Genomic DNA, 15,849 nt, shown 5'->3' with positions numbered 1-15,849 from the left:
GCACTTGTTCCAGCGGTAAACAATTCTGAGATTGGTCAGAGGTGGGGAATCATCTCCCATACAGCCAGCAGCCCGGCCCCCCCACGCAAGGAGCGTCCTGATTGCAAAGCTGGGGGACAGTGCCGAGGCCTCTGTGAGTAAACGTGAGCTGAGCCCCAGGCCAGCTGCTGCTGAACTGTTCCCACCCTTCCCAGGTAAAACACCTGAATATGTACAAGGGCTTGAAAGCCTAGAGGAAGGGCCGTGGAGCCACACCAGCGACAGCACGCAGGCCAACTTGGTGCCTGCAGGCCAGCCAGGATGGTCCTGGCCCCGGGCGCTCTTCTGGAAGCTTTCCATTTCCCTGCCTGAGATACCACTCCTGTCCCGGCCCCCAATCTTTTTTTTCCTCCCTCACCTCAGCCCGGAGAGAAATTCCAGTGGAAATTATGGGTGACACATCCTCTTCTTTACAGGTGGCAACCTGGCAACTCCTGCAGAAATTCCAGCAGAGCCCCACTCACACCGGGCCACCAACAAAGCCGTGGACCCTCACACCCTCCCACCAGCACAGCCCCGAGACTGCTGACGGGGCAGAGAATATGGAGTCAGGCACAGCTGCAGTGGCTATTGCTGCCTGGAGTGTTGTTTCTATTGACCTCAACCCAGGCACACCTGGGGAGGGCTTGCCGGCAGGGTCAGGCTACCCAGGTCAGCTAATCCTCAGCCCTCAGGGAATCACATTGCAGAAAATGGACCTCGCTAAGACAGAATATTAGCCAAGGAAAAAACGGACACAATGCCATTTGCAGCCCCGTAGATGAGTCTACAGGTAATCACGTGACTTGTAGTAAGTCAGAAAGTGAAAGACACATATCGTAGGATATCACTTACAGGTGTTACTTAAAAACGGATACCAGGGCAGATATTTCCACGGAGAAGGGCAATCACAGATTCATTAAACAAACTTATGGTTCACCAATGGAAAGGTGTGAGGATTGGATTCATTACGATATTGGGGTTAAGAGACATATACAAACACAGGTGAAATATATAATCACCAAAGACCTACGGAATGCCAAGAGAAGACTACTCAACATTCTGTCATAACGTACATGGGAAAAGGGTCCCAGGAAGAACAGACATATGTATATGTGTAAAAGAACCACATCTTGCACACCTACAACAAGCAAACGTTGTAATCAAACTTGCTGTAATAAAAAATTAAAAATTAAATTAAAAACACGAACAAGAAGTAGTGAGACAAACTTGAGGGGCTTTCTCCTGGCACATTCCATTCTAAATTCCAATCTAGAACAGGCTTCCATTGAGGCTCTGTTGCCCTGGTAACCAGATTTGCTAAGGGAGAACTGCTGCCACCTTGTGGCCATTTCGCACAACAGCAGCTTTAATCCCAGCGCTACTGGTCAGTGGATATTCCAAATCATTGCAGGCCTGTAAATGACACCTGCCCTGAAAACAAATCCTGGGGTCATATATCGACCAAAAAGTTCAAAAGACGTCCATATTTCAAAACGACAGTTTCAAGAGGCATATTTCACGCACATTAGTGTTCTGCTTCTTTTGCTTTCTTTCTTTTTTGGTTAAAAAAAAACGGGAATGGAAAAAGGCAACCCTCAGAATGGGCGAAAACTTTCGCAAACGAATCAATGGACAAGGGTTTAATCTCCAATATATATAAACAGCTCACGCAGCTTAATATTAATAAAACAAACAACCCAATACAAAAATGGGCAGAAGATCTAAATAGACGTTTCTTCAAAGAAGTCACAGAGACGGCCAAGACGCACATGAAAAGATGCTCAACACCACTAATTATTAGAGAAATGCAAATCAAAACGACAATGAGGTATCACCTCACACCTGTTAGAATCGGCATCATCAGAAAATCTACAAACAACAAATTCTGGGGAGGGTGTGGACAAAAGGAACCCTCTTCCACTATTGGTGGGAAGGTAAATTGATACAGTCACTATGGAGAACAGTATGGAGTTTCCTTAAAGAAACTAGAAATAGAATTACCATAGGATCCAGCAATCCCACTTCTGGGCATATACACAGAGACAACCATAAATCAAAAACACACATTCACCACAATGTTCATTGCAGCACTATTTACAATAGCCAGGTAATGGAAGCAACCTAAATGCCCACAGACAGATGAATGGATAAAGATGTGGTACATACATAAAATGGGATATGACTCAGCCATGAAAAGGAATGAAACTGGGTTATTTGTAGAGAAGTCGGTGGATCTAGAGACTGTCATACAGAATGAAGTAAGTCAGAAAGAGCAAAACAAATATTCTGTATTAATGCATGTATGTGGAACCTAGATATATGGTACAGATGAACAGGTTTGCAGGGCAGAAATAGAGAAACAGAGGTAGAGAACAAACGTATGGACACCAAGTGGGGGAAGCCATGGGGTGTTGGTGGTCAGATGAGTTGGGAGATAGGTATTGACCTGTATATATGTATATGAATAAAATAGATAACTAATAATAACCTGCTGTATAGAAAAATAAATATGATTAAACTGAAAAATTTTTAGAAATGAAATTTAAAAATAAAACAGAAAAAAGTTCTTCCTTTCACACAGATATATTTCTATGAATGAATTATTTCCATGCTTATATCAATAAATACATAAAAGATGAAAAACTTCTAACTTGAACCAAAAAAGAAAAAAAGACCTGAACCCAGCAGTTATACAGAGGAAAACCCTATGAGGGCACTTGTTCCAGTGGTAAATAATTCTGAGATTGGTCAGAGGTGGGGAATCATCTCCCATACAGCCAGCAGCCCGGCCCCCCCACGCAAGGAGCGTCCTGATTGCAAAGCTGGGGAACAGTGCCGAGGCCTCTGTGAGTAAACGTGAGCTGAGCCCCAGGCCAGCCGCTGCTGAACTGTTCCCACCCTTCCCAGGTAAAACACCTGAATATGTTCAAGGGCTTGAAAGCCTAGAGGAAGGGCCGTGGAGCCACACCAGCGACAGCACGCAGGCCAACTTGGTGCCTGCAGGCCAGCCAGGATGGTCCTGGCCCCGGGCGCTCTTCTGGAAGCTTTCCATTTCCCTGCCTGAGATACCACTCCTGTCCCGGCCCCCACTCCTTTTTTTCCTCCCTCACCTCAGCCCGGAGAGAAATTCCAGTGGAAATTATGGGTGACACATCCTCTTCTTTACAGGTGGCAACCTGGCAACTCCTGCAGAAATTCCAGCAGAGCCCCACTCACACCGGGCCACCAACAAAGCCGTGGACCCTCACACCCTCCCACCAGCACAGCCCCGAGACTGCTGACGGGGCAGAGAATATGGAGTCAGGCACAGCTGCAGGGGCTATTGCTGCCTGGAGTGCTGTTTCTATTGAACTCAACCCAGGCACACCTGGGGAGGGCTTGCCGGCAGGGTCAGGCTGCCCAGGTCAGCTAATCCTCAGCCCTCAGGGAATCACATTGCAGAAAATGGACCTCGCTAAGACAGAATATTAGCCAAGGAAAAAAAGGGCACAATGCCATTTGCAGCCCCGTAGATGAGTCTACAGGTAAGCACGTGACTTGTAGTAAGTCAGAAAGTGAAAGACACATATCGTAGGATATCACTTATAGGTGTTACCTAAAAACGGATACCAGGGCAGATATTTCCACAGAGAAGGGCAATCACAGATTCATTAAACAAACTTATGGTTCACCAATGGAAAGGTGTGAGGATTGGATTCATTACGATATTGGGGTTAAGAGACATATACAAACACAGGTGAAATATATAATCACCAAAGACCTACGGAATGCCAAGAGAAGACTACTCAACATTCTGTCATAACGTACATGGGAAAAGGGTCCCAGGAAGAACAGACATATGTATATGTGTAACAGAACCACATCTTGCACACCTACAACAAGCAAACGTTGTAATCAAACTTGCTGTAATAAAAAATTAAAAATTAAATTAAAAACACGAACAAGAAGTAGTGAGACAAACTTGAGGGGCTTTCTCCTGGCACATTCCATTCTAAATTCCAATCTAGAACAGGCTTCCATTGAGGCTCTGTTGCCCTGGTAACCAGATTTGCTAAGGGAGAACTGCTGCCACCTTGTGGCCATTTCGCACAACAGCAGCTTTAATCCCAGCGCTACTGGTCAGTGGATATTCCAAATCATTGCAGGCCTGTAAATGACACCTGCCCTGAAAACAAATCCTGGGGTCATATATCGACCAAAAAGTTCAAAAGACGTCCATATTTCAAAACGACAGTTTCAAGAGGCATATTTCACGCACATTAGTGTTCTGCTTCTTTTGCTTTCTTTCTTTTTTGGTTAAAAAAAAACGGGAATGGAAAAAGGCAACCCTCAGAATGGGCGAAAACTTTCGCAAACGAATCAATGGACAAGGGTTTAATCTCCAATATATATAAACAGCTCACGCAGCTTAATATTAATAAAACAAACAACCCAATACAAAAATGGGCAGAAGATCTAAATAGACGTTTCTTCAAAGAAGTCACAGAGACGGCCAAGACGCACATGAAAAGATGCTCAACACCACTAATTATTAGAGAAATGCAAATCAAAACGACAATGAGGTATCACCTCACACCTGTTAGAATCGGCATCATCAGAAAATCTACAAACAACAAATTCTGGGGAGGGTGTGGACAAAAGGAACCCTCTTCCACTATTGGTGGGAAGGTAAATTGATACAGTCACTATGGAGAACAGTATGGAGTTTCCTTAAAGAAACTAGAAATAGAATTACCATAGGATCCAGCAATCCCACTTCTGGGCATATACACAGAGACAACCATAAATCAAAAACACACATTCACCACAATGTTCATTGCAGCACTATTTACAATAGCCAGGTAATGGAAGCAACCTAAATGCCCACAGACAGATGAATGGATAAAGATGTGGTACATACATAAAATGGGATATGACTCAGCCATGAAAAGGAATGAAACTGGGTTATTTGTAGAGAAGTCGGTGGATCTAGAGACTGTCATACAGAATGAAGTAAGTCAGAAAGAGCAAAACAAATATTCTGTATTAATGCATGTATGTGGAACCTAGATATATGGTACAGATGAACAGGTTTGCAGGGCAGAAATAGAGAAACAGAGGTAGAGAACAAACGTATGGACACCAAGTGGGGGAAGCCATGGGGTGTTGGTGGTCAGATGAGTTGGGAGATAGGTATTGACCTGTATATATGTATATGAATAAAATAGATAACTAATAATAACCTGCTGTATAGAAAAATAAATATGATTAAACTGAAAAATTTTTAGAAATGAAATTTAAAAATAAAACAGAAAAAAGTTCTTCCTTTCACACAGATATATTTCTATGAATGAATTATTTCCATGCTTATATCAATAAATACATAAAAGATGAAAAACTTCTAACTTGAACCAAAAAAGAAAAAAAGACCTGAACCCAGCAGTTATACAGAGGAAAACCCTATGAGGGCACTTGTTCCAGTGGTAAATAATTCTGAGATTGGTCAGAGGTGGGGAATCATCTCCCATACAGCCAGCAGCCCGGCCCCCCCACGCAAGGAGCGTCCTGATTGCAAAGCTGGGGAACAGTGCCGAGGCCTCTGTGAGTAAACGTGAGCTGAGCCCCAGGCCAGCCGCTGCTGAACTGTTCCCACCCTTCCCAGGTAAAACACCTGAATATGTTCAAGGGCTTGAAAGCCTAGAGGAAGGGCCGTGGAGCCACACCAGCGACAGCACGCAGGCCAACTTGGTGCCTGCAGGCCAGCCAGGATGGTCCTGGCCCCGGGCGCTCTTCTGGAAGCTTTCCATTTCCCTGCCTGAGATACCACTCCTGTCCCGGCCCCCACTCCTTTTTTTCCTCCCTCACCTCAGCCCGGAGAGAAATTCCAGTGGAAATTATGGGTGACACATCCTCTTCTTTACAGGTGGCAACCTGGCAACTCCTGCAGAAATTCCAGCAGAGCCCCACTCACACCGGGCCACCAACAAAGCCGTGGACCCTCACACCCTCCCACCAGCACAGCCCCGAGACTGCTGACGGGGCAGAGAATATGGAGTCAGGCACAGCTGCAGGGGCTATTGCTGCCTGGAGTGCTGTTTCTATTGAACTCAACCCAGGCACACCTGGGGAGGGCTTGCCGGCAGGGTCAGGCTGCCCAGGTCAGCTAATCCTCAGCCCTCAGGGAATCACATTGCAGAAAATGGACCTCGCTAAGACAGAATATTAGCCAAGGAAAAAAAGGGCACAATGCCATTTGCAGCCCCGTAGATGAGTCTACAGGTAAGCACGTGACTTGTAGTAAGTCAGAAAGTGAAAGACACATATCGTAGGATATCACTTATAGGTGTTACCTAAAAACGGATACCAGGGCAGATATTTCCACAGAGAAGGGCAATCACAGATTCATTAAACAAACTTATGGTTCACCAATGGAAAGGTGTGAGGATTGGATTCATTACGATATTGGGGTTAAGAGACATATACAAACACAGGTGAAATATATAATCACCAAAGACCTACGGAATGCCAAGAGAAGACTACTCAACATTCTGTCATAACGTACATGGGAAAAGGGTCCCAGGAAGAACAGACATATGTATATGTGTAACAGAACCACATCTTGCACACCTACAACAAGCAAACGTTGTAATCAAACTTGCTGTAATAAAAAATTAAAAATTAAATTAAAAACACGAACAAGAAGTAGTGAGACAAACTTGAGGGGCTTTCTCCTGGCACATTCCATTCTAAATTCCAATCTAGAACAGGCTTCCATTGAGGCTCTGTTGCCCTGGTAACCAGATTTGCTAAGGGAGAACTGCTGCCACCTTGTGGCCATTTCGCACAACAGCAGCTTTAATCCCAGCGCTAATGGTCAGTGGATATTCCAAATCATTGCAGGCCTGTAAATGACACCTGCCCTGAAAACAAATCCTGGGGTCATATATCGACCAAAAAGTTCAAAAGACGTCCATATTTCAAAACGACAGTTTCAAGAGGCATATTTCACGCACATTAGTGTTCTGCTTCTTTTGCTTTCTTTCTTTTTTGGTTAAAAAAAAAACGGGAATGGAAAAAGGCAACCCTCAGAATGGGCGAAAACGTTCGCAAACGAATCAATGGACAAGGGTTTAATCTCCAATATATATAAACAGCTCACGCAGCTTAATATTAATAAAACAAACAACCCAATACAAAAATGGGCAGAAGATCTAAATAGACGTTTCTTCAAAGAAGTCACAGAGACGGCCAAGACGCACATGAAAAGATGCTCAACACCACTAATTATTAGAGAAATGCAAATCAAAACGACAATGAGGTATCACCTCACACCTGTTAGAATCGGCATCATCAGAAAATCTACAAACAACAAATTCTGGGGAGGGTGTGGACAAAAGGAACCCTCTTCCACTATTGGTGGGAAGGTAAATTGATACAGTCACTATGGAGAACAGTATGGAGTTTCCTTAAAGAAACTAGAAATAGAATTACCATAGGATCCAGCAATCCCACTTCTGGGCATATACACAGAGACAACCATAAATCAAAAACACACATTCACCACAATGTTCATTGCAGCACTATTTACAATAGCCAGGTAATGGAAGCAACCTAAATGCCCACAGACAGATGAATGGATAAAGATGTGGTACATACATAAAATGGGATATGACTCAGCCATGAAAAGGAATGAAACTGGGTTATTTGTAGAGAAGTCGGTGGATCTAGAGACTGTCATACAGAATGAAGTAAGTCAGAAAGAGCAAAACAAATATTCTGTATTAATGCATGTATGTGGAACCTAGATATATGGTACAGATGAACAGGTTTGCAGGGCAGAAATAGAGAAACAGAGGTAGAGAACAAACGTATGGACACCAAGGGGGGGAAGCCATGGGGTGATGGTGGTCAGATGAGTTGGGAGATAGGTATTGACCTGTATATATGTATATGAATAAAATAGATAACTAATAATAACCTGCTGTATAGAAAAATAAATATAATTAAACTGCAAAATTTTTAGAAATGAAATTTAAAAATAAAACAGAAAAAAGTTCTTCCATTCACACAGATGTATTTCTATGAATGAATTATTTCCATGCTTATATCAATAAATACATAATAGATGAATAAATTCTAACTTGAACCAAAAAAGAAAAAAAAACCTGAACCCAGCAGTTATACAGAGGAAAACCCTATCAGGGCACTTGCTCCAGCGGTAAACAATTCTGACATTGGTCAGAGGTGGGGAATCATCTCCCATACAGCCAGCAGCCCGGCCCCCCCACGCAAGGAGCATCCTCATTGCAAACCTGGGGGACTGTGCCGAGGCCTCTGTGAGTAAACGTGAGCTGAGCCCCAGGCCAGCTGCTGCTGAACTGTTCCCACCCTTCCCAGGTAAAACACCTGAATATGTACAAGGGCTTGAAAGCCTAGAGGAAGGGCCGTGGAGCCACACCAGCGACAGCATGCAGGCCAACTTGGTGCCTGCAGGCCAGCCAGGATGGTCCTGGCCCCGGGCACTCTTCTAGAAGCTTTCCATTTCCCTGCCTGATATACCCCTCCTGTCCCGGCCATCATTCCTTTTTTTCCTTCCTCACCTCAGCCCGGAGAGAAATTCCTGTGGAAGTTATGGGTGACACATCCTCTTCTTTACAGGTTGCACCCTGGCAACTCCTGCAGAAAGTCCAGCAGAGCCCCACTCACACCGGGCCACCAACAAAGCCGTGGACCCTCACACCCTCCCACCAGCACAGCCCCGAGACTGCTGACGGGGCAGAGAATATGGAATCAGGCACAGCTGCAGGGGCTATTGCTGCCTGGAGTGCTGTTTCTATCGACCTCAACCCACGCACACCTGGGGAGGGCTTGCCGGCAGGGTCAGACTGCCCAGGTCAGCTAATCCTCAGCCCTCAGGGAATCACATTGCAGAAAATGGACCTCGCTAAGACAGAATATTAGCCAAGGAAAAAAAGGGCACAATGCCATTTGCAGCCCCGTAGATGAGTCTACAGGTAAGCACGGGACTTGTAGTAAGTCAGAAAGTGAAAGACACATATCGTAGGATATCACTTATAGGTGTTACCTAAAAACGGATACCAGGGCAGATATTTCCACGGAGAAGGGCAATCACAGATTCATTAAACAAACTTATGGTTCACCAATGGAAAGGTGTGAGGATTGGATTCATTACGATATTGGGGTTAAGAGACATATACAAACACAGGTGAAATATATAATCACCAAAGACCTACGGAATGCCAAGAGAAGACTACTCAACATTCTGTCATAACGTACATGGGAAAAGGGTCCCAGGAAGAACAGACATATGTATATGTGTAAAAGAACCACATCTTGCACACCTACAACAAGCAAACGTTGTAATCAAACTTGCTGTAATAAAAAATTAAAAATTAAATTAAAAACACGAACAAGAAGTAGTGAGACAAACTTGAGGGGCTTTCTCCTGGCACATTCCATTCTAAATTCCAATCTAGAACAGGCTTCCATTGAGGCTCTGTTGCCCTGGTAACCAGATTTGCTAAGGGAGAACTGCTGCCACCTTGTGGCCATTTCGCACAACAGCAGCTTTAATCCCAGCGCTACTGGTCAGTGGATATTCCAAATCATTGCAGGCCTGTAAATGACACCTGCCCTGAAAACAAATCCTGGGGTCATATATCGACCAAAAAGTTCAAAAGACGTCCATATTTCAAAACGACAGTTTCAAGAGGCATATTTCACGCACATTAGTGTTCTGCTTCTTTTGCTTTCTTTCTTTTTTGGTTAAAAAAAAATGGGAATGGAAAAAGGCAACCCTCAGAATGGGCGAAAACGTTCGCAAACGAATCAATGGACAAGGGTTTAATCTCCAATATATATAAACAGCTCACGCAGCTTAATATTAATAAAACAAACAACCCAATACAAAAATGGGCAGAAGATCTAAATAGACGTTTCTTCAACGAAGTCACAGAGACGGCCAAGACGCACATGAAAAGCTGCTCAACACCACTAATTATTAGAGAAATGCAAATCAAAACGACAATGAGGTATCACCTCACACCTGTTAGAATCGGCAGCATCAGAAAATCTACAAACAACAAATTCTGGGGAGGGTGTGGACAAAAGGAACCCTCTTCCACTATTAGTGGGAAGGTAAATTGATACAGTCACTATGGAGAACAGTATGGAGTTTCCTTAAAGAAACTAGGAATAGAATTACCATCGGATCCAGCAATCCCACTTCTGGGCATATACCCAGAGACAACCATAAATCAAAAACACACATTCACCACAATGTTCATTGCAGCAATATTTACAATAGCCAGGTAATGGAAGCAACCTAAATGCCCACAGACAGACGAATGGATAAAGATGTGGTACATACATAAAATGGGATATGACTCAGCCATGAAAAGGAATGAAACTGGGTTATTTGTAGAGAAGTCGGTGGATCTAGAGACTGTCATACAGAATGAAGTAAGTCAGAAAGAGCAAAACAAATATTCTGTATTAATGCATGTATGTGGAACCTAGATATATGGTACAGATGAACAGGTTTGCAGGGCAGAAATAGAGAAACAGAGGTAGAGAACAAACGTATGGACACCAAGTGGGGGAAGCCATGGGGTGTTGGTGGCCAGATGAGTTGGGAGATAGGTATTGACCTGTATATATGTATATGAATAAAATAGATAACTAATAATAACCTGCTGTATAGAAAAATAAATATGATTAAACTGCAAAATTTTTAGAAATGAAATTTAAAAATAAAACAGAAAAAAAGTTCTTCCCTTCACACAGATGTATTTCTATGAATGAATTATTTCCATGCTTATATCAATAAATACATAAAAGATGAATAACTTCTAACTTGAACCAAAAAAGAAAAAAAAATCCTGTACCCAGCAGTTATACAAGGAAACCCCTATCAGGGCACTTGTTCCAGCGGTAAACAATTCTGAGATTGGTCAGAGGTGGGGAATCATCTCCCATACAGCCAGCAGCCCGGCGCCCCCACGCAAGGAGCGTCCTGATTGCAAAGCTGGGAGACAGTGCCGAGGCCTCTGTGAGTAAACGTGAGCTGAGCCCCAGGCCAGCTGCTGCTGAACTGTTCCCACCCTTCCCAGGTAAAACACCTGAATATGTACAAGGGCTTGAAAGCCTAGAGGAAGGGCCGTGGAGCCACACCAGCGACAGCATGCAGGCCAAATTGGTGCCTGCAGGCCAGCCAGGATGGTCCTGGCCCCGGGCACTCTTCTAGAAGCTTTCCATTTCCCTGCCTGATATACCCCTCCTGTCCCGGCCATCATTCCTTTTTTTCCTTCCTCACCTCAGCCCGGAGAGAAATTCCAGTGGAAGTTATGGGTGACACATCCTCTTCTTTACAGGTGGCAGCCTGGCAACTCCTGCAGAAAGTCCAGCAGAGCCCCACTCACACCGGGCCACCAACAAAGCCGTGGACCCTCACACCCTCCCACCAGCACAGCCCCGAGACTGCTGACGGGGCAGAGAATATGGAATCAGGCACAGCTGCAGGGGCTATTGCTGCCTGGAGTGCTGTTTCTATCGACCTCAACCCACGCACACCTGGGGAGGGCTTGCCGGCAGGGTCAGGCTGCCCAGGTCAGCTAATCCTCAGCCCTCAGGGAATCACATTGCAGAAAATGGACCTCGCTAAGACAGAATATTAGCCAAGGAAAAAATGGGCACAATGCCATTTGCAGCCCCGTAGATGAGTCTACAGGTAAGCACGGGACTTGTAGTAAGTCAGAAAGTGAAAGACACATATCGTAGGATATCACTTATAGGTGTTACCTAAAAACGGATACCAGGGTAGATATTTCCACGGAGAAGGGCAATCACAGATTCATTAAACAAACTTATGGTTCACCAATGGAAAGGTGTGAGGATTGGATTCATTACGATATTGGGGTTAAGAGACATATACAAACACAGGTGAAATATATAATCACCAAAGACCTACGGAATGCCAAGAGAAGACTACTCAACATTCTGTCATAATGTACATGGGAAAAGGGTCCCAGGAAGAACAGACATATGTATATGTGTAACAGAACCACATCTTGCACACCTACAACAAGCAAACGTTGTAATCAAACTTGCTGTAATAAAAAATTAAAAATTAAATTAAAAACACGAACAAGAAGTAGTGAGACAAACTTGAGGGGCTTTCTCCTGGCACATTCCATTCTAAATTCCAATCTAGAACAGGCTTCCATTGAGGCTCTGTTGCCCTAGTAACCAGATTTGCTAAGGGAGAACTGCTACCACCTTTTGGCCGTTTCACACAACAGCAGCTTTAATCCCAGCGCTAATGGTCAGTGGATATTCCAAATCATTGCAGGCCTGTAAATGACACCTGCCCTGAAAACAAATCCTGGGGTCATATATCGACCAAAAAGTTCAAAAGACGTCCATATTTCAAAACGACAGTTTCAAGAGGCATATTTCACGCACATTAGTGTTCTGCTTCTTTTGCTTTCTTTCTTTTTTGGTTAAAAAAAAACGGGAATGGAAAAAGGCAACCCTCAGAATGGGCGAAAACGTTCGCAAACGAATCAATGGACAAGGGTTTAATCTCCAATATATATAAACAGCTCACGCAGCTTAATATTAATAAAACAAACAACCCAATACAAAAATGGGCAGAAGATCTAAATAGACGTTTCTTCAAAGAAGTCACAGAGACGGCCAAGACGCACATGAAAAGCTGCTCAACACCACTAATTATTAGAGAAATGCAAATCAAAACGACAATGAGGTATCACCTCACACCTGTTAGAATCGGCAGCATCAGAAAATCTACAAACAACAAATTCTGGGGAGGGTGTGGACAAAAGGAACCCTCTTCCACTATTAGTGGGAAGGTAAATTGATACAGTCACTATGGAGAACAGTATGGAGTTTCCTTAAAGAAACTAGGAATAGAATTACCATCGGATCCAGCAATCCCACTTCTGGGCATATACCCAGAGACAACCATAAATCAAAAACACACATTCACCACAATGTTCATTGCAGCACTATTTACAATAGCCAGGTAATGGAAGCAACCTAAATGCCCACAGACAGACGAATGGATAAAGATGTGGTACATACATAAAATGGGATATGACTCAGCCATGAAAAGGAATGAAACTGGGTTATTTGTAGAGAAGTCGGTGGATCTAGAGACTGTCATACAGAATGAAGTAAGTCAGAAAGAGCAAAACAAATATTCTGTATTAATGCATGTATGTGGAACCTAGATATATGGTACAGATGAACAGGTTTGCAGGGCAGAAATAGAGAAACAGAGGTAGAGAACAAACGTATGGACACCAAGTGGGGGAAGCCATGGGGTGTTGGTGGCCAGATGAGTTGGGAGATAGGTATTGACCTGTATATATGTATATGAATAAAATAGATAACTAATAATAACCTGCTGTATAGAAAAATAAATATGATTAAACTGCAAAATTTTTAGAAATGAAATTTAAAAATAAAACAGAAAAAAAGTTCTTCCCTTCACACAGATGTATTTCTATGAATGAATTATTTCCATGCTTATATCAATAAATACATAAAAGATGAATAACTTCTAACTTGAACCAAAAAAGAAAAAAAAATCCTGTACCCAGCAGTTATACAAGGAAACCCCTATCAGGGCACTTGTTCCAGCGGTAAACAATTCTGAGATTGGTCAGAGGTGGGGAATCATCTCCCATACAGCCAGCAGCCCGGCGCCCCCACGCAAGGAGCGTCCTGATTGCAAAGCTGGGAGACAGTGCCGAGGCCTCTGTGAGTAAACGTGAGCTGAGCCCCAGGCCAGCTGCTGCTGAACTGTTCCCACCCTTCCCAGGTAAAACACCTGAATATGTACAAGGGCTTGAAAGCCTAGAGGAAGGGCCGTGGAGCCACACCAGCGACAGCATGCAGGCCAAATTGGTGCCTGCAGGCCAGCCAGGATGGTCCTGGCCCCGGGCACTCTTCTAGAAGCTTTCCATTTCCCTGCCTGATATACCCCTCCTGTCCCGGCCATCATTCCTTTTTTTCCTTCCTCACCTCAGCCCGGAGAGAAATTCCAGTGGAAGTTATGGGTGACACATCCTCTTCTTTACAGGTGGCAGCCTGGCAACTCCTGCAGAAAGTCCAGCAGAGCCCCACTCACACCGGGCCACCAACAAAGCCGTGGACCCTCACACCCTCCCACCAGCACAGCCCCGAGACTGCTGACGGGGCAGAGAATATGGAATCAGGCACAGCTGCAGGGGCTATTGCTGCCTGGAGTGCTGTTTCTATCGACCTCAACCCACGCACACCTGGGGAGGGCTTGCCGGCAGGGTCAGGCTGCCCAGGTCAGCTAATCCTCAGCCCTCAGGGAATCACATTGCAGAAAATGGACCTCGCTAAGACAGAATATTAGCCAAGGAAAAAATGGGCACAATGCCATTTGCAGCCCCGTAGATGAGTCTACAGGTAAGCACGGGACTTGTAGTAAGTCAGAAAGTGAAAGACACATATCGTAGGATATCACTTATAGGTGTTACCTAAAAACGGATACCAGGGTAGATATTTCCACGGAGAAGGGCAATCACAGATTCATTAAACAAACTTATGGTTCACCAATGGAAAGGTGTGAGGATTGGATTCATTACGATATTGGGGTTAAGAGACATATACAAACACAGGTGAAATATATAATCACCAAAGACCTACGGAATGCCAAGAGAAGACTACTCAACATTCTGTCATAATGTACATGGGAAAAGGGTCCCAGGAAGAACAGACATATGTATATGTGTAACAGAACCACATCTTGCACACCTACAACAAGCAAACGTTGTAATCAAAATTGCTGTAATAAAAAATTAAAAATTAAATTAAAAACACGAACAAGAAGTAGTGAGACAAACTTGAGGGGCTTTCTCCTGGCACATTCCATTCTAAATTCCAATCTAGAACAGGCTTCCATTGAGGCTCTGTTGCCCTAGTAACCAGATTTGCTAAGGGAGAACTGCTACCACCTTTTGGCCGTTTCACACAACAGCAGCTTTAATCCCAGCGCTAATGGTCAGTGGATATTCCAAATCATTGCAGGCCTGTAAATGACACCTGCCCTGAAAACAAATCCTGGGGTCATATATCGACCAAAAAGTTCAAAAGACGTCCATATTTCAAAACGACAGTTTCAAGAGGCATATTTCACGCACATTAGTGTTCTGCTTCTTTTGCTTTCTTTCTTTTTTGGTTAAAAAAAAACGGGAATGGAAAAAGGCAACCCTCAGAATGGGCGAAAACGTTCGCAAACGAATCAATGGACAAGGGTTTAATCTCCAATATATATAAACAGCTCACGCAGCTTAATATTAATAAAACAAACAACCGAATACAAAAATGGGCAGAAGATCTAAATAGACGTTTCTTCAAAGAAGTCACAGAGACGGCCAAGACGCACATGAAAAGCTGCTCAACACCACTAATTATTAGAGAAATGCAAATCAAAACGACAATGAGGTATCACCTCACACCTGTTAGAATCGGCAGCATCAGAAAATCTACAAACAACAAATTCTGGGGAGGGTGTGGACAAAAGGAACCCTCTTCCACTATTAGTGGGAAGGTAAATTGATACAGTCACTATGGAGAACAGTATGGAGTTTCCTTAAAGAAACTAGGAATAGAATTACCATCGGATCCAGCAATCCCACTTCTGGGCATATACCCAGAGACAACCATAAATCAAAAACACACATTCACCACAATGTTCATTGCAGCACTATTTACAATAGCCAGGTAATGGAAGCAACCTAAATGCCCACAGACAGACGAATGGATAAAGAT

Source organism: Mesoplodon densirostris, chromosome 6 (assembly GCF_025265405.1).
Source record: "Mesoplodon densirostris isolate mMesDen1 chromosome 6, mMesDen1 primary haplotype, whole genome shotgun sequence".
Taxonomy (NCBI): Eukaryota; Metazoa; Chordata; class Mammalia; order Artiodactyla; family Ziphiidae; genus Mesoplodon; species Mesoplodon densirostris.
The sequence above is the reverse complement of the archived record's forward strand: the minus strand, read 5'-3'. Positions refer to the sequence as shown.